Genomic DNA, 20,032 nt, shown 5'->3' on the forward strand with positions numbered 1-20,032 from the left:
TGTTACAAGGGGAAGGAGGAGGTAAGTGACTAGGCGAGCCCCCCCCCTTCCCCTCCCCGCCCGCGCCCCGGGCCCGTCGCCGCCAGCCCCGGGCAGCGTGCGGCGGCCCCGCAAAGGGTTAAGGCCGCCTTGGCCCGGCGGTGCTGTGCGTATGCAATAATCTGTGTGGCTCTCTTGGCCGCCTGCCAGAGTGTTGCCTTGCCTCCTCCTCCTCCTCCTCCCTTCTCTCTCTCCCCCCCCCCCCCCTTTTTTGCATGAAGTAGGATCCTTGAGCTGTTGCAGAGGCAGCCAACTGCTCCATATTTGGCTTCTATTACCCATTTACATGCTGGAGAGAGGAGAGGGAGCGAGCTCTGTACCGCAGACATCATTTCTACTACAGTGGTGGAGACATCCCGGACCTGTGTCACTGCAGGGGGAAGGAAAAAAACCAAACAAACAAAAAAGCAGACCCAAGCCCCGTGATCAGCTAGGAAGACATTTATGTGCGAGTCTCTCTCTGACCCCCCCCGCCAACCCCACCTCCACTGACACTTTACAGTAAGTGGCTTTTTCTTCCTCCTCTGCTTTTTGCCTCCCCCCAACCCCGGCTTCTTCCCTTGTTTAGACTGCAAACCGCCGGCGATTTCCAGCTGGAAAAACACGGGGCCGGGGGGGGGGGGGGAGGGGAGCGCACTGCCCACCCCGCCGTGGGGCTACAGCCCGCCTCGCTGCGGCCGCCCCCGGCCCGCCACGGCCCGCAGGCGCTGCCGCCGCGGGCTCGGCCCCGGGGGAGGAAGGGGGGGGCAGCCGCGAAATGGCCGAGGGCGCCGGCGGAGGGAGCGGAGCGGGGGTGCGGGGGCACGGCGCGCCCCGCCGCAGGAGCTGGGGGCAGCAGCCGGGCGGTGGGGTCGGGGCGGCCCTGCGGAGGGAGCCGCTCGTACAGCCCTGCCCCCCCTGCCCAGCTCCTTCCTCCTTCCTCCCCCCCCCCTCCCCGGCCCGGGCGGGGTGTGGGTGGCCGCGGGGACGGTGGACATTTTGCAAGCCGCGGCTGCCCCCGATGCGGCGGCCTCGGTGTGTGTGTGTGAGACTGCGCGTGTGTGCGGGGGGTGCGGTGTGTGTGTGTGCTGTGTGCCGTGCGTGTGGCGACACGGGGCGTGTGTGTGCGTGTGTGGCTGCGCGGTGCGGGGGGGGGGGGGGGGCGTGCGGTGCGTGTGCGCCGGGCGGGCCCGGCGGGGCGCAGCGCGGGGCCGGGTGCCGGCAGGGTCGGTCGCCGCCGCACGGCGTATGTAGTACGGGGCTGGGCGGCTGCCGGAGGGTGAATGAAGCGAGGAGGAGGCGGCGGCGGCGGAGGAGGCGGCGCTGGGGCTGGGATGTGCCCGGCAGCAGCCCCGCTCCGCTTCACTCAGGGCCCAGGCCGGCTGCAGACGCCACCCGGTACTGCCGGCCGGGGGAGCGGGGGCGGGAGGGGCAGCGCCGGCGGAGGGACGGGGCGGGAGGGCCCGGGGAGAGGGGGGGGAGGAAGCGGGGGGCCGCCGCCCCCGCCCCGCTGCCTGCCCGCGGCCGCGGGGTCCGGCCGGCGGCGTCCCGAGGCTCCCGCGGGGAGCGGGGCCGGGGTTCCCTGCCGCCGCCCCGGGGCTCCGCTCGCCGCCGCCGGCGGCCGCAGCCCTCCTGCCGCTCACCTACCCCCTTCCCCCCTCGCCGCGGGGTTTGCTTGGGTCGGGCTGGTGCTTGGGTTGTAGGGATTGGGGTTGTTTGCTTTTTGGTTTTTTTGGGTTTTTTTTATTTTGCCTAAGGCATCGCGATTTACCGGCAGAAAACAAATAAATGACCCCTTGTATGTTTTGTGGGTGCTGAATCCGTCAATGTAATTCCTAAGAATATTAAAGTCTAAATTAAAGCATGCTGGAAAATGTTAGCTCCTACTGTAATAGTAATAGCGATAATAATAAAATGACAGAATTGGGAGCGATTTACATGTTATTGAAGAGGAGGAATTACTGAAGAGTAATAATAGAAAAGAAAACAAGTCGGAAGCCCGTTATATAATGCACTGTGTAGATAAGGAGAGCGACAGGCTATTTTTATTTTGTTTACCGTATGCTGTGTAATAGGGACTCCTCCGAGCAGCATCCCTCCCCCGTGAGCCCGAACTCCAGATAGAATTGGGGAAAAATTTTAAGCATTCCTTTTACGCCCAGATGAAGAAATCCGGGTTTGTAAAACCTTCCTCCGTACAAATGTTTTCTGTGTACGAATCGGCAAGGGTGCGGGTAGATGACCTTTGCTGGAGACCTTTTCCCTTTCATATGGTAAAGAAATTCATATTTTGTAATGCAGGTTACACTTTAACCTTTTACGCTCATGGTTATGTATTTTATGCAGCAATGGTTACTTTACGTGTCAGATGTGGTCAGGCATAGTGAGTTACTCTGCTGACACACTGAGAAGTCAAGGACTTTTAATTTCAGTTTCAAACGAAGCCTTCCCCTAAAGGAAAATCCCGGCTTCGTGTTAATCTATTTCTGTTCGGGTGATGGAGACGGTTCAGTTTTATGATACGGAGCAAGGGTTATGAATGAGGGAGAGGGAAATTGAGAATGGCCGGGGAAAATATTACGCCGTAGTTATTTTTGTGATGCTGCGAGATAATAGTAAGTTGTAATTGCACGTTATTGCACCTAATTTGTTGGTAAAACCGACCCGGTGTTTTACGGGCAGCAGTTTTTTGGTTTTGGTTTTTTGTTTTTTTAAAGGGTGGCTGTAATCTCCTCACTTTTTACATAAGGCAGAGGTCGATAGATTTTCCTCCGCGCTCGCCTGCCTGCCTGTCTCTCCCATCATGTAGCGACATGTCAGCGGTGTAGGCTTTCAGCGCGCTTACTCTAGCCCTGATCAGTCATGTAATTAGATCAGGCTGCCATGGTAACAGACGGTATTCACCGTCCAGTCAGGTGTGCGTGCGGCTGGCTGGCTGGCGACCCACCGGGCTACCGTTAGCCCTGCCTGTGCCGCGTCGGTACCGTATGGCCGGCACGGCCACTGCCTCAGGCTTGCCGAAAATTGTGGGATGCCGGTGGTGGTTTCCTAATAGCTGAACTTCTTGGGAAGGGTCGTGTTTGCCTTGCTGGAGTGTCGGGCAGATGGGACGGTACGTGGCACGCTTAGCAGGTTAGCCAATTCCACGGTTCCACTTGCATTTCTTATTAGCAAATTAACAAAGGTGTGGTACTTTTTTAAAAATGCTTTTGGCTTATAAAAGCTTGCATAAAAGTTTCTTTGGAGTTTCCTCCCCCCCCCCCCCCCCCCCCGCCCCCAGCTGCTTTAACTGTTTGGTGGCTGTAACAGTGTTTGTGAGTTGGTAACAGTTCCCGTTCCAGCATTCATATTTTAGGCCACAGGCTTGTTATTCTCCACTCACGTACTGTATTTTACACCTTGCAGTAAAATTAAAGTCAGTGATACCTGATACCACTATTGTCACTTAGGTTTGTTAAGCCTCTTCGTAGTTCCTAGCAAGGTCTAGACCATTTTGTGTTATAGGTTGTTCATTTTCTTCTGATAAAAAACCATGAGTATATACTATTCAAACCAATTTTCTCATCAGTAAATAACTTGTTTCCAATATTGGGGGGGGGGGGGGGGTTGCCTTTTTTTTTAATCTATGCTCATCAAAATATTACAGCCATAGAGCAAGAGACTTTCTGCCACAAAGTCAGCACTACCTTGAGAAAATATGCACTCTGATTAGCTTTGAACTGCATACTGCTCTTAAAAATATATTTAACCAAGGAATGTATATTTGTCTGCATTCCCAGTGTTTGGACACCACTCTTTTGAGCCACTTTTTCCCAAACGTAGGTATAATTTTTTAAAGGCACCAAATTTGGCACTCTGTTCTAATGTCATAAATCTGGAGTGACTCCAGGGGACAGGATTGTGAGCCACTTACATGGGTGTATATCTAGAATAACTCCATTTATTGGACTTAATCCAGGCATGTAGTAGAGTAACAGAGCTCAGAAAGTGATCTGCTGCATATCACCATTATTTTCTCTATATCTTTTTTACGGCAAAAAACACTGTGGGCTTAAGTAGGATTTTTGCCTGATTAAGGAGCTGTGTTAACCACTTCTGCAGACACTTAACACCCCTATTCCAGTCACTAGTCTTGCGTGCACTTACACTGATATTGAACTTGGCCCAGAGGATTTCACGTCTCAGCAATGAGAAATCACCAGCACCCACAGCTCCTGAGCGTTTGTAGTACCAGGCTGGAACATAATGCAATCCAGAAATATCTCAGTAAAATAGATATTTTAATCACTCTGATGGTAAAGCACCAGAGCTGGAGGAGGTAATGAGAAATGCCTGTCGGTGGTTCAGCTCTTGCGGTGCCAGGCAGCCGGCGGTCTCAGGTTTGGTGTGACGAGTTTGCAGGTCTCAGCCCGCCTGCTGAGCAGAGGCGTTTCTCCTCGGAGGGGTGAAGGGACGGGGAGTTGGCGGGCAGTTTCCTGCACCTGAAGTGCAGCTTTTCAGTGCCTCGACTAATTCGCCTTTCTCGTTAGGAGAGAATATCCTCTGCTCGGCAGGACCACCTCTGTTTTGGGCCTCCGTACTGAGGAGGTGGCTTGAAATAGAAGAGCCTGTTAGGAGGACTGGCTGGAGAGAGTGGAATAATCGCGCGCAGGATGACTCCTGTAGAGCGAGCCTTTGTGTGCTGCATGCTGCTTATACATATTTTATTGTAGGACAAATTACCTGTGTGGCTGAGAGCATTAGAAAGTAATTATTTTCAAAAAGGCCATATATACGTAGTTAAAAAGACTTTTTGAAAATAAACAGTGCAACTTTTTTCCCTTGCCCTTCTGGCCTGATTGAATTTATTTAGAAAGGTAGGAAAAACTAGTCTTGTTTTAAAAGACATTTACAAGAGACCTGGAATTTCACTTAACAAAAATCTTTATGTAATAGATCTAGTGGCCTAGTTTCCTGTTAATTAAGAAAATGGACACTTAAATGCAGTCACCTGAAAGGCAACTAAGGATTTAAACGTTAGAACTGAAAAATAATTGTTTTAGTGATGTAGCTAGTAAACCAAAATCAAGGCCTAATTTTCCCCTTGCTGAAGTTTAGCAGCGCATCTTAGCAGGCGGCAGTCAGGATTGTCATTGTCATTGTTCATCGAGTGTGCTGCTTTTGTTGTGGTGCACTAATTGAAGGGGAAGCGCAATAAAGAGGTATGGCAGGCTCTAAAGGAAATGCGTGTCAGAATTGCATAGATGGTCTGAGAGCACTGGCTGGCTGCAAACGTACTCCAGCGTGCGAGGCAGCTCACGCTGATGCCACTCGAGAGGAGTCAGGCTGTGTGACAGCCTCGGCTGAGCATACGGCTTGTGAATGATTTGGCCGCTTTGGAGGACCGTGCAGGTACAGCGTGTACAATTCACAGGGTGCAGATAACAGATTTAGTTGTAGGTCTCTTCTGAGACTGCTGTAGCCAACTCTGCTTTAACAAATAAAAATATAATTAGCATGAGAAACAGAAGTACGACAGGCTTGGCACAGGTAAAGATTTCATTGCAAAGAAATGACGTGTTATATTCCAGTGACTTCAATAGCCTAAGCTGTGCAAACTGAAAATCCTGACCTCATCCTTTCATTTTACTTTTGTGCAAGACTCTAAGTGCGATAAATAAGCAAATAGGTATTTGGACAAAGGCAATATATTTTGGGGTCTTGTTCAGTGGTTCACATTCTTTATATAGAGGAGTTGAAGATTTTTACTTGGTTTTGGCTGAGCTGCTGAATGACTAATGTTTTAAAATGTAAGAAACTTTGCACACTCCTGACTTTTGCAAAAAGACAAAAAACGGGTCAATGACCATAATTCCATTTTGATCTCAGTGCATGTGTTGAGAATGTAACGCTTTTTTTTTTTTTTTTCCCCCACAAAGCTGTAGTCTGAGGTGGTTGTACAACACATGCAAATCTGTGTGTGTGCGTTGGTCCCAGTCTGCAAAGTTACTTTAGTATGTGTCCCAGTGAGGGTTTTGCTGAATGAGGATTGATTAAAGAACCTATCTAGAGTTAAGTATGTGTGTAAATCCTTCCATAAATAGGAACCAGTAAGTGTGCTCATAAACTGAAACAACAAAAATGCTTCTCAGTGAGGGAGAAATGGTCCCACTAAGTCCTTTTATTGTCCCAAGAGTGATAAAAATATTTGGTGAGATTCCAAGTGAAAAAAACAAAATGTATTTTGTTTTATATGTGATGTCAGCAGAAATTCAATGCTGGCTCTTTGTAATTTTACTAAGCAAAAATACAGTAATAGAAAAAAATTTCACATTGGTAGTTTTCCTTTGTTTATGTTATTTGGAAATTTGCAGTAATATGCATGGACTCTAGCATGCCATCGTTAGTGACAAAATAACATACAAGGTAATGTCATATTCCCAAAGCTGATTATTTTTCACCTAATAGTAGTAGTTGCAGCAGTTATGTTTTCTGGATGATGCCCCTCCTCAAATCAAACATATTCTCTTCGCAGTGAAGACAGTCATCTCAACTCGCTTACGATTCTTCACCTCATTAAGATCACATTTAAGGAAAGAGCACTCAGTTTGAATAAATGGGCTCTGCTCTCTACTGTATGTGCTCTGTCTGCAGGATTAAATCTAGTTTATTTGTGCTTGAGTAATAGCAAAAGCAGTCTCTCTCAGTCTTCATTGGGATGTCATAGCATGTTGTAAATTGACTCTTAACGCTGTTTTTGTTTCTTTTTGTTTTGGTTTCCCTCCCCTCAACTTCTGGATCAACAGTCATATCGCAGGCCAAACCAGATGGGCAAGCAGTACAAGCTGTGAATTTATTCTTGACCCCTGTAGGACAGTGACCACCTTCATTTTTGTCCTCACCGTACAGACATGCACTGCCAATAAGGTGAGAATATAATGCTTTTTATTTCCTCTAACAAGCGTAAGCTGTCTGCTCTGGGCTTTAATCAGCGTGGACACCTTACTGGTGTCTGTGCGATTACCTACCCGTGATGTGTTTGTACTTCCCTCGCCTGGCAGTAGAGGTCCTTGAGAAACTCTCTTTAGAAAAATTCCATTAACTCTGGTGACTCAGTTCGGTGACTTACAGGACAGTGGGTTCCAGATGAGTGGTTTTATGCTCACCTCAGGTCAGAGCATATTCAGTTACTAAAAGATGATAGCGTGAATGGAAAAGTTTACAGGCTTTGATTTTTGTTGTAAAGTGCCATGCGTAAAATTGTATAAATCCTTTCTGCACTTTTATGACCATTTTCAGTGGTTCTTGTTGCTTGCAGCCTGCTTGACTTTTCCGGTGTCCTGAGTTCCTCCCGTGCATTAGACTTTGTCTGGCATAAGGATACTTCCCCAGGATACCTAGTTACTGCTGATGTGCCTGGGTGTCTTTTACTCTGGTTTGAGGAAGGTTTTCAATTTTCTGATTTTTTTTTTTTTTTCCTTGAAATGCTGTGGCCAGTCAGGACATAACAGTGCACATATATTGGTCTGCTCTCCCTCTTTTCTCTCTCTCCTTCTCTTATGGTTGTGGAGAATACCTTGAAAAAACCAAGTCTCAAGACTCAATGATCATACTGCCAATAAAAAGAACATAAATTTTTGTTTTATTTCTTTAATCTGATTGTCATTAAGCCAGCCTGGTTTTTTGGACCAGTTATATGATTTTTTGAGTGCTTGGGATTGGCAATAATGCTAATGCTTAAAAAAAAAAAAAAAGAAAAAGATAAAGGATCATAAGAAAATTACCTGTGTCTTTAAGTAAAAGAAAATGAAATGTACTGGTTGCTTGCAGAAAATCCAGGGATTTTTTTTTTTCCTGTTTACAGCCAGAAAACTTAATTACTATAGCATCGTATTTATGAGGGGCTGATCAGAAAGTCTCCATTGCAGAATAACTTTTTAATGTTATAGAAAAGTATGCAGCACATAATTTACATTTTATTGTGGCTGCAGGGAAGGGTGCTGTGCTTTAAAGGGAGGTTGTCTGAGCAAGTAGTTACATGCAAAGACATGCCTGTTACGGTTTGCAAATGAGCTGGAGTGGTGGGGGTGGATTGTAACCACTATATCTCTTTGGAGCAATAAGAATTTCCTGAGAGTGAAAAACCAGACAAAGTGCCCGTGCGCTGACACATTTCATCTTTCCGTTTTGGAAAAAAACTGACTTGGTAGCAGCTATTGACTTGGGAGATCGAATAGAAGGAAACATTTTGTTACGACGTTATCATTTCCACAAAGTGTTCCATTTTTTTCAGCATTAGCTTGGGTTGTATGAAACTGTATTTATTTGCAGAAGTGATTACTAGGGGCAAGGCTTATATCCATTAATTAGAAGAAGTAATTGTTTATAGTGTGTTGGTCAAATCCTATGAATAATCAGATTGTGTTATGCACAATGTATTGCTAAGTCACCTCGAATATTTTAGCATCTGGCATTTCCTGCGATTGCATGAGAAAGAATATATTAAGTGTTAGGCAAACATTTTGGATAAAAAATATAACCTAGTTAAGTCTGATGCAGAGGCATGACAGGAATACAGTACTATACTGCTTTTTTCTGTGCCAGTGCAGCTTGAAGTATAGTGCTGTATTTGGGGACCTTAGATTAGATTTGTTTCAACTTCTTTTCTTGTTGTTGGACATTTTAGTACCTGAGTCTGGGGTACCTCTGTTGACCTCATTAGTTAGTTCTCATTTTCTCTAGGGAATGATCAAAATCAGGGCCACCGTATGACTAAATAAGTGAAATAAATGTTACTGGGGTTGAGACTGCCTTGCTTACAAACGTTCTCTCTGTCGCTGGATGTAACAGGCAGGAGCTCACAGTAGTAACACATGAAGGAAACGTGACCCGGCGCCGCGCAGCGAGCAGCCGCAGGTAGGTTTCACAGCTCGAGACTGAGCATCGTGTGCTACGACCCATCGTCTTTCTGGCTTTCGCATTTGTTTCAGGGTGAAGGTGGCAGCAGCCCTGCTCTGTTTTAGGCAGACCTAGCTTGTTACCACGGAGTCTGTCAGAGGGACCGAACATCGGACGCGTTTGAACGCATCCAAAATCAGATCTTGGAAACCTTACTTTAGGCCAGATGGCCCTGTGCGCGCGTTTGTGGCTTTACTCGCGTGAGGAATGTGCGTGGCTTCAGGGAGTAACATCGCCGCTGTGTGCGAGCTCCAGGCGTGCTTACCCTTCTGATTCAAGCAGCATTCTTGCAGAGCTTGCTAAGCATCTTGGCTGAATAAGGACAGGGGGCTTAGTAAAAATAAAATAAAAGTAAATAAATAAACATACAGCTTTTTTTTTTTTAGTCATGACTTCAGTGAGTTTTAGCCTGCTCTAAAAAACATAGACATTCTTATTTGTTCAGAGCGTGCATTGCCTCCTTCCACGTAGGCAAATGACTCAATGCTTTCCTTTAAACAGTTGTGTCGAGAGGACTTTGCATGAGATACTGGACGTTTTAACAACTAAAAACTTCTTTTTAATCTTTTCCACGGTCAAGTCACTTGCTATCTATTAATCATATTACAGTATCAGGTTGCATTCACAGCCGCAGCCCATTTGTAAGAACTTTTTGCTGAATTTTCCATAAGTATGTCTCTACACTACCTAATGTGGCTTATTTTTTACATAAGACATAATTTCTGGTTTATGCAGACTTCTGGCTACTGCTCTCTGTAAATGGACAACAATCTGCCCTTTTAAAATACTTGTAGTGAACATAAAAAGAGCTAATTCATCTATACATTAGTGTGTCCAATGGTGGCTTTTTGATTGCCCTATTGGTGTCCTTTTATCATAGCTGGTTTTATTTCTTCCCTCTCATGCTGTTTATGAAAGCCTACAGTGGCTGCAGGGCTAAAAAAAAGGAGGCAATGGAGATTTTGAATGTGTTAAGAGCACAAGTGAAATGGAGATGTGAGCTAGGTATAATTGGATAGTAATTAGAAATAATTTAAATTTTTTTAAATTGTTTGTTTTGCATGTAAGTGAATAACTCTAAGATAAATTAAATGCAGTGACACGAGTGCAGACTGACGCCTTCGAACTGAGGCTTTGCGGTCCCCTCAGCCCTACCCCTCGCCTCAGCCCTGACCTTTCACGTTTTTTGCTCTGTTGTTCCTTCAGCAGATACTGAAGGTCTGATATCTGATTGAAAGTTCTGTAACAGGGTCTAAAGTGTAAATGGGTTTGGGTGTAGTGATCTGTATAACATAAAAACACAAGGCTCGTGTTCATAAAGAGATATAAGCCAAGACCTCAGGTTTTATTCAACTTCTATTTTGGAATGGTTTATCTGCAGATGGCATAAGAGACTTGCTGTCCCCAACGCTGTGACTTGTTAGTGTTAAAGTGTGGGCTTTCAGATGTTAGAGTAAGTTTTAGAGAGATGGAGAACTTCTACGTGCTGAGAGCCGAAAGCAGTGAGATGACTAGAAGTGATGTGCAGTTGTGTATGTGCCTCGGCACCTCGGCGTGCCCTCCTCTTGCCCTCTCTCTCAGCTGTGTGTGTTGGGCAGGGGCGTGCCGATGGGGCTTGCCGCGCCTCCGTACCAGGGGTGTGCTTTTGGGTGAAAGTTAGCCCTTGATACCAGGGGTATAGTTTTGGTTGAAAGTTAGCCCAGGTGGCAGCATCTGCTTTTGAGTGTGTTGGCTGAGGGGCTTCTGGTAGTGTGAGGTACTGCGATGGAGGCAATCCCCAAATTTGGTAATTCCTTCTTTATTTTCTGATGCGTTCCTTAGCAGTGATCAACGCATTTTGGGACTAGCTGAAAACCTGACTTAAGGATGTATTGAGTCACTCTTCAGTCTATAAAAAGTACAAATGTTGAAGTGTTTCTCACTCGTATTGGAGTGTGGTTGTGACTGTTACCACATTTTTGTTTGTCAGGTACCCACGCGTGAAGGCCCTTGTAGTTTTGTAAATTTAACGTTCTGTGAGGCCAGCTACTTGAAAGGCAGTCGGGCTTTAGTAGAGAAGGATAATTGCAAAAAGCAGGCTTAATCCCTCTTTACGGTGCTCAGAAATTTTGCGCTAGTGAGTATTTTCTCATTGGTGCGGTTCCTTTTCAGTGCCACATGTAGTAGCTGAGTAGGGAGTGATTTTTTTCAAATTAACATGATAGTAAATGCATTTCTCCTCTTCCTTAGCTTCTGAGCACATCCGCTCCCTGGTACTGTGCTGTGTTCATAGCTTTCCCCAGATAGTCTGGTGGCAAGTAGCTCTAGAATGGTTTAAATATTCACTGTATGCCAGAGGAAAAAAAAATCCTAGTGGATTATTGCACTAGAAGAAGTTGTAAGTTTATTCTCCATGTACCACTAGCAGTTAAAAACCCATAGCACTAATCATATGTAATGCATTTTTATTTACAGATTAGTAGGCTCTACTCTGACATATGACTAACAGGGAAGCCCCTCCCTTTAACAGTTGTATGTCATCTGCTTCAGAGAACTAATTACTTGGCAATTCCCATTTGATAATTCCCTCTTTATTTTCTGATGAGTTACTTAACAGTGATGAGCTTGTTGAGCAGAATACCGTGCTTAATCTGTGCTTCAGAAACTACACTGCGGGCCTGGGGATATCATTGTTTTTGTTTTCTAAATGCTGTTTAGCCTTGCCATAGGAACATTGAAACCACACTAAGACATGTTAAGTTTGCAGTTAACGGTAAGCTTAACATGAGTGATGTGCAGCATTTGCCAAAAAAAAGATAAAATAGGGGTTTAGATTACTGTTGCACTGCAAACAGGATGTTAAATACGTAATTTCTCCAAAAATCAGAACATAACACAGTTTAGACATTAGGAAGTAGAAGCTTATGTCAGAGGTATCTTTTGTGCATCATTTCTCCCGTCCACTGAAATAATCCACTTTAAAGGAAATTTTATTCTTTAAAAAAAAATTTCACTATTTTCTTGTAATATATATTTGACAGTTCAGCTGATACTGGTGATGGTTCTGATGTTTTAATATGAGATACTTAAATTACCACTGTGTTTTCTCTACTGTTACCTGCCTGTCTGTATTCTTCCCCAATCCCTTTTCACAATCTTTTACTCTAGTGGCCACAGCAACCCTTGTTTCTGGCTGGGGAATGCATTACAAGTCTCACTGCTAATTACAACATCGCAGTGTTCCTAGAGGGTACCTGAGTTCAGCAGCGCATAGCTACAGCGCCAGGCGAGGGGATTTATGGGGTGAAGTGACATCAGCCTGCTCAGGGCAGTCCCGCTAAGGTCAAAGTGAGTCTCTCCTGCAGATCAAGGGTCAGATGGGTCCCATTCAGACCCGGTGGCTCTGAAATTCAACCGTGTGAAACCATGCTATTGAATTTCATTAAAATTTTGTTGTTGACTTCAGTAGAGGAAAGTTTGTGGATCAGCTATGGTCACTTTGAGTAGCTGGCGGTGTTATCCCACAGATATTGATACCTGAAGAATTGCATTTTAGCTGATCCAGTGCTATAAGCTGAGAGTTGGGCTATTTTTCCTTTTACTTGCATAAGAAGTGTAGTATTTTGTGTATTAGCTCACATGACATTGCATCATCAGGCTTGCTGATTTATTAGATATTCACAATGGTATCTCTTGGCCAGTACTGGAAGCTACGTCACAGGCTTGTTTTATCAATGAGAAAAATGCATTTGTACATAGTTACATGTGGTTTTTGTAAAATTAATCAGAGGAACAGTAATTTTATGAAACATGGTATTCAGAACAGATTAATCTACTTTAATTGTGTTCATGAAGTACACCAGCTATAAAATCTTTTGAAAGGAATATTAATCAAGTTGATCAAAGTTGGCTTGAAGCACAGAATTCAAATACGAACACAATTACTTTCTATCTCTGTGTTTGCTGAAGCTTGGGTGATTATTTTTAAAATTTATTTAATACAAAAATAAGTTCCATTTTGCTTTTTGGATAATTTTTTTCTACAGAATGTCATGTTTTAAAAGCGAAGATGCAAGAGGGTAAGATGGAAAAAAATTTGCATTTTCAAAAACGCAGTAAGTAGGGACCATAATAAAATAAGCAATTAAAACCCAACAGAAGGTCATTGAACCATTTTTTCTTTTTTTTTAAATTATTTTTTTCCTATTTACATTTTTTTAATGACTTAAGGTATCTCAGGTAGTGCTGTATAGCCATTGCCAAGACCAGAAGTCCTCCATAAGAATCAGAAAAGAAAACTATGACCATGAGCAGAATGCCCCACCTGTGCTCTGAAAGGTTCACTTATACACCTGGGAGTTGTGCCTTGGCAGATCCTTTTACAAACCATTATAGCTGTTGCGGTGGGACCTGCATCCCGAGCCCCGCTTTCAGATTCATTTTACAGAGGCAACCAAAGAGTTATTAGACGGTGATTTGGGCTGGTCTTCAACTGCCTGCTCAGAGGCGAAAGGTTGCAGTGGCAGTCGTCCAGCTGTGAATTGTCTGAACCACCCTCTGTTCGCCTTCCTCTTTGAGCTTAGCAGCTTTTCCCCAAAGACCGAGATGCTGCTCGGGCAGCGTTGCCTATGATTTCAGGAGACATTGTGCCTAAGGACTACAGGCTTGACCCAGGGTATTTTCTTCGCTCGGCCAGGGTTGGCAATATTGCTTGTCCTTAAGATTGAACTTTTGAGTAAAATGTTTGGCCCCAGACACACTGATACTGTTTTTTTTTCTATCAATATTTATGCAAGTAAAAGACTACCATCTGAATGTCGTGAACATGATCTTCCAGCTAATATGAGTTTTTAATTGCATGCTAATGTCTTGAGCATCTGGTTTAAAACAAACAAAACCCAGCTCATTAACATACAGTGGACATTTCTCTGCTAACTGCTGTTGTCTCCCTGACACCCAAATGAAATGGTACCTTCCCCCCTACCTTATTGCAAATGAGAGAACTAATACATCCTAGATTTTGTATTTTTCTCCCTTTTCGCCCACCAACTACCCTGGCCTATGTTAGCATGACTCCTCTGTGAGCAACACGTGCTGATGGAATAGCCAAAGACGAACTGGTGGATCTGGGCAAACGCTTTGCCTTTGCATTTCCTAGTCTGCAGAACTGAGAAGCTGCTTCCGCTCTCTGCTTAGGTCTTGTCTGTGAGTTTCAGATTTCCTATTTATCAGTCTTGCTAAATTTTCTCGGATCTCTGCTGTGATCTGGCCCAATATTTTTGTTGTTGCTGATACTGTCTTGGAAATCACTTGTGATTTCCTTTGTGAACTTGACAGTTGATTAATTAAATTGTGGGGAGATAAGTGACATGGCATTGCTGTCTCTGTAATGTGTTTTGAGGTCTGCGTTCTGTTTTATGGGGAAAGAGGATGATGATGGATCTTATGGACCAATAATCTATAGTTTAATATTGCACTGTGTGCTTGTTTGGATAGCACACAAGTATATTGTGTATTGACTTAAAAATATATGTGATACTACAATACTGTAGGAAGGACTGAAGAAGGAGTAAAAATCTGCATTTTGTTCCATATTTGCACTAGCTGACAGAATAACTCGCTCCCGGTGCCTGGTCGTCAGCTACGAGAATGATGTAAACCGGCACGGGTACGTCCTACCAGTTATCGGTCACCTCCAGTTTATTTTGATTGCAGCTCAGTGGCAGATTCAGGGGCAATACAGTGTGTAGTGACTGAGTGAATTAAAGTAATTCCTGAGTGGAAGTGTGACATTTGTTACATGCCACTACTATCCAGATGTTGTTATCTGTTAGAGTACAGCCAGAAAGGGCCCTAAGGAAAATCGAGCTGGGTAGAAAGTTTATAGTAAGCATCTGAAATACATTAAACAGCAGCAGTCAAGTACGCCCCTGTTACCTAAGGAGTCAAACTTGTTGAATGTCACGTTGGCTGTATGGAATGGAAGAAATGCAAACTAAGACACACTTCTGCTACGTGTGCAGCTCTGCTATGAAGTGCGTTCATCTGAGCTGTCAGCTGGCTGGCTGCAGTGTTTGGTGCTGTTTATACGGTTCAGCCGGAGTGTCTCTATGTCGTGCTGCACAGCCTGTGCTGCAGCAACCGGGTTTTCATGCTCCTGATCTTGTTTCACGTGAAGCGTGCGGGCTGTGCGTTGCACCGAGCCGCTCAGCCAGAGGCGGCGGTGGAATAAGGGTCTGGTTCCCACCTCCTTACTTACTTGGGTGGTATAGATGGAGCCACGGGTGTGTAAATGTAGTGTGACAGAGCATGGGATCCGGCCTGAGGTCTCTGGGGGTTGTTGGGGCCCTCTGGGCTTGGACTTGTTGCCGGCACCTTGGCACGGCTGATCAGACGCTGCTTGGTTGGTGCTGTGGCAGTTGAGCGTTGGCTGTTCCTCCAAGTGAAAAGGGAATGAAAACTGTTCCTCAAAGCGTCATTGGTCGTCTTCCCATGCTTCAGGAGGATGTGTTGGTGAATTAGACTAATCCAAGCAGTATTTTGCTCTTTCATCCTTCTGTCCCTTTTTAACCTTTTCCAGACTTTATTCTTTTATTGCTGGCCAATTAATTTTTCTCCTCACCCCCTTCTCTACTGAGATTCTCCTGTGCTCAGCAGTTCTCGCTGCTGCGTATCTGACCTACTTGTACGGCTCCCTCGCCGGGTTTGTTACCTGCACGATACTTTGATTGTGTGTTGGCCCTTTCTTCGGCTTGATTTTTTTTGTGTGTGTTTCTGCGCGTCTAAAATTTCTGCTCAGAGGGTTTCAATACCTCAGTAATTTTCTGCAGAACTGCAAATTTGAATGTTGTTTCATCTACCTCTCTTCCTTCCTCGTTAGTCATAGCTGGATTCTGAGCTTTGCAACCCCGATGATCTGCCTGGACAAGCCTTTCACTCCATGCAGCCTTCCCCTTCTCCTCATGGGGAAAAAACCCCTTTATTTCTTCTCTGCAGCTTCACTGTGGGTGCTCGTTTCCCTGGCTGAACATTGGATTTTCAGTCCCTGCCAGTCTTCCCTGGCTTCCAGCTGCAGCGTCTCTTCAGCAGGCATCTTGCTTTACAGGCTTGTCAGCTGGTCTTTAACAAACCAGTTGCATGTATCTGTTAGTAGAATATTACATGCTGGCAGTGTTAAAAATAAAAATTCAGTTGTTTTCTCTATACCTGAACACCAGCTGGGAGCCACTCCCTTTGGGTCATTTGTTCATAAGATAATGGGGTCACTGTTACTTTATTATCATATCATGGTCTGCTGATCAAAGGGTTCTTTTACAGTGTTAATAGCAGCACTTCAAATTGTTAACATTAGTAAGCTTTAAAAATGTAATATAGTTTTCACATGTTGTACTGGTGGGACAAAAGTAGCAGCTTGGGCAGTTTTCCTTGGGTTTCCAGTTGTTTTCATACTGGGACTCTGCTCCAGTGGCAAAGTTCTGTAGTAGCAGGTTGCAAAACTTTCAAGATAAAATGTAAACTAAACCAAAAAAGAATGTTTGAAAAGCACTTCATTCAGAAAAAGAAAAAAAATTGAACATGGTATGCATTTTGAGTGAGGCTCTTCAGTGAAGGAAAAATTCCTGGCCTGCTACGGAGAAGTACAGGAATAAAGCACCATACCACTGAATGAGTGAAGTTCACAGAAGGTATGAAGTGAAAACATGGGAGTGTGTTTTTGTGGTGTGGTGGGGGTTTTTTGTGCGTGTATCACACTGTTTTTGCCAAGAACTGACTATTGGCATGATAATGTGGTTATAGTAGATTTAAAAAACAACAATTTAGTAAGTATTTTGGTTGATAATTTTGGAGATGATACATTTTCATAAAAAACTAGGCTTTTGGCCGAAAGGAAAACTGTCAAAAAGAATGCTTTTATCTGAAAATTGATACCCCTTCTTGTTATAGGTAACACCAAAATAGATACAAACTAAAGGATGTTAGAGGGAAAATACACATTTTCCAAATGGATTTACTCAGCATATTTAACAATAGCTTGAGTATAGTTAGTTTCACTTTTCCTCTATGTAGACAGTTTCCCAAGGTGAGAGAAGCATCTGAAAAAAAAAAACCCCATCACATGTGTGTAAGATTATAAGAACTGGTGCAGGGAGCTGGGAGGTATGAGCTACTACTTTTTAAATCCTCCATTAAAACCAAGACTAGACTCCATATTGATGGAGTCCTTTTAAAGGCAATGCCCTTTTAATCAGCAAACAGGTCCTCTGTGCATCAAATAATTAAAAATAGAGCAAAGTTTCTGAACAAGGCGTCTGGCAGAAGCGTCTGTACTTCCATCTGTGCATGATTAGCAGAATGTTTCATGATATTTAAATAGCACAAGCTTTGCTCTCTTTTTTATTATTTGTTGTGCTGAAGACCTGTTTGCTTGTTAAGTGGTCTTTTTTGAATAGTTACTGGCAAGGAATCAGGAAAGTGTATGAAGACATCTTGTACACACTGCAAATGCCAAATTGTCCCTTTTTTCAGAGAGACACTGCCCTTACTAATTTTTTTTGATGGGAGTTTTACCATATCCTTCATTTGTTGTTTTGTTTTGTTTTGTTTTTAAATTTCTTACAAACCAGTTAATTTCGGATGGAGTTTAGCACGTATTGTGCTCACTGCCTGTGGACTACAGTTTCACCGATACAGCCATTAAATTTTATGACCGGGGAGGTTCATAAAAGGTTCTCAGAGGCACGTTACAGCGCGAGTATGCGCCACGGTGTCTTCGCAGAGTACGGGTGGCGGTTCAGCTCTGCAGCTTCTGCCGGCTGTGCACGGGAGCCGTGCTTCCAGTCTGCTGCGCGCGCTGCTCTGAAGCCTTACCCTTTCAGCAGGGATGTCATCAGCCAGGCAACAGCTTTCCAAGTGGTTTTTGAGGCCTTAAAACTGGGGCTCCTCCTTGCTGGCAGTCATTCAGCATCGGATTGTGCGCTCTTCGTCTCTGGCTAGCAACGCGGCGCTTTGCAGTTGTGGCCACTGATTTCTCTTCCGACTAGTAAAGTTTTCATGTGTATTTTTTAGAGAGACCTGAACAAGTATGCAATGAAAAGAAGTTGACGTTTGGATGCTAAGTGTGTTGCTGTAGCGAGTTGAGGGCAGTTTTGTTACATGCAAGTGCCCGGTTGTTCAGAGCCAGCGGGGAGCTGGGACACTCCGACAGGCTCAGAGGTCCTTTGTGGAGAGCTGGTATTCAGTCTTTGGACAATTTGTGTTCTTGGATGGGCATGGAAAATAAGAGCTTTTGTGGTGTAAGTGGAGTTTACTCTGTAGCTGGGCTTTTTATTGGGGTTTTTTGTTTGTTTTTTTTCCTTGTGTTTGAGGGGGGCTGTGGTGTGTGATGTGTGAATACTGACCTGGGTCATCTCTTAGCTTTGGTTCAGGACTTCAAAAGAAACTGTGGTTACTACTGAGAGCAAAGCTGCTCACCTGTCAAACGTAAGTGTGTGAAGTCTGTGTGTTCGTGCCTCAGGGAAAACACTGAGAAGCTTCTGCCCTAGAGAAAGAGCCTGCTACGAGCCTCCACATAGGGTTCACCTCACCTAGCTAGTGCTGTGTTACTGGTGTCCGTCGTGCTGTTTCTGGCCCAGCTTCTGCAGAGCAGGGTGCTCCGGGGTCTCAGAGCAAGTTTTCCTCAGCAGGATTATATTTCACTTTCGGGGGGTGGGGGTAGAACCATTTTGCGAATGCCTGTCCATCGCGTGGTTCAGCTTCCAGGTGCCCAGGGAGGCCTGAAGATGAATGAGCAGATGCAGAGTACTCCTGGAAGGTCAAGAGAAGGAATGATCATATTTTACTGTAAAAGCTGGGGGCAACATGTATGCCCTGTTCCTTCCGCTAGACCTCTCAACTAGGCCACGAAGCAGTTTGACTCATTCTTTACCTGCGTTGCTGCTGAAAGCTGTGAGTATTGACTCTCTTAACAACTGATTTCTGCAGAAAGGAGGAGAATTATTTCTAGAGCTGATTCTTGATCAAGCAATTTGGTGGGCCTAATACTGGCATCTCTCCAGGAGCAGGAAGGAGAAGGAAGTCTCGGGCTCATTTTAGAAAGATGTATAAACTTGGTTAAACTAAGCCAAGTTCTGTGTTTTGCTCCTAGTACTTGTTTCCAGAATATACCATAATGGGTTTTTTTGAACAGCTTCAGCTTATGTTGTCAATGTGAATTAATTAACATTGGTATGAACTGCATATCGTCGAGTGGAATTTGGTTTTCTATGTCTTCTTTCATGCTCAAGGTAGTTCAAACACTTTGAAAATGATCAGTTCAGCTGTAATAGTGTGGTGGCTCTGTAGACCAACGTAGCCGTCCTTCTGGGTGCAACAGGAGATCAAATTCAAGGATAGTTTTGCTGATCAGAGTGGGAAGAATACTGGTTGTGATGTTAGTATTACTCTTGCTATTTTTTAAAAAGCATTTGTGACAGGCTCCTTATTTTGGCAGGCTGGATTTTGCCGTTTATTACTTCATTTATAACTCTCAATGCAGTGTAAACAGAATGATGAAGAATTGCAGGGCACGTTATTCACAAGCTGTTGTTTAAACCTCATTGTTGCATATCTAGCCCTGATTATTTCACATCATGACATGCTACATGAAAAGGCTGGTAGCCCTCGATTTCCTGAAACAAAACCAAAGCTTCCTTTTATGACCCTGCAAAAGCACATTGTAGCAAAGCAGATAAACCGGATTTCAGCCTAAGATGGTAGAATCCTGTTGATTTGTGTGAAAAATGAGGGTTCCGTTAGTTGTCTGCAGGTCTCCGGAGGAGAGGGAGGTGCCATGTATCACTCAAAAACAATTCCTTTCAGCTGGCTGGAGAGAAGTATGGATAGCATCCAACATACAGACGTCCCCAAGTACAAGGATTATAATGGAAATGTTGATGACCGGTCAGTATAGAGATATTAGCAAGTATTTGTATAACTCAAGAGTTGTTGACTACTGTAGACATGTTGTTTTAGGCCCAGTTCCCACTGGCGTTCCTTCTGTTGACTTTCGGAGGGTTAGGATCAGACCCCTTTGGCTCAAATTTGGAAGTTGATTAAGACT

At 44.4% G+C, this 20,032-nt stretch overlaps 1 protein-coding gene across 12 annotated transcripts in view; it reads left to right on the top strand.

Annotated features, from left to right (window-relative positions):
• Positions 1-239: 239 nt before the first annotated feature.
• Positions 240-20,032, top strand: part of ATXN1 (ataxin 1) — a 234,219-nt gene continuing 214,426 nt past the window's right edge. For 4 of the 12 annotated variants that reach the window (XM_075745053.1, XM_075745049.1, XM_075745058.1 and 1 more), the window contains exons 1-2: positions 240-540; positions 6,804-6,924. The gene's annotated coding sequence lies outside the window, so the exon portion shown is untranslated. Of the gene's footprint in view, positions 541-937; positions 1,056-1,221; positions 1,417-6,803; positions 6,925-8,847; positions 8,914-20,032 lie in introns of those variants that run through there. The other 8 variants (XM_075745052.1, XM_075745056.1, XM_075745059.1 and 5 more) reach the window with 6 other exon arrangements.

This window comes from Balearica regulorum, chromosome 2 (genome assembly GCF_011004875.1).
Source record: "Balearica regulorum gibbericeps isolate bBalReg1 chromosome 2, bBalReg1.pri, whole genome shotgun sequence".
Taxonomy (NCBI): Eukaryota; Metazoa; Chordata; class Aves; order Gruiformes; family Gruidae; genus Balearica; species Balearica regulorum.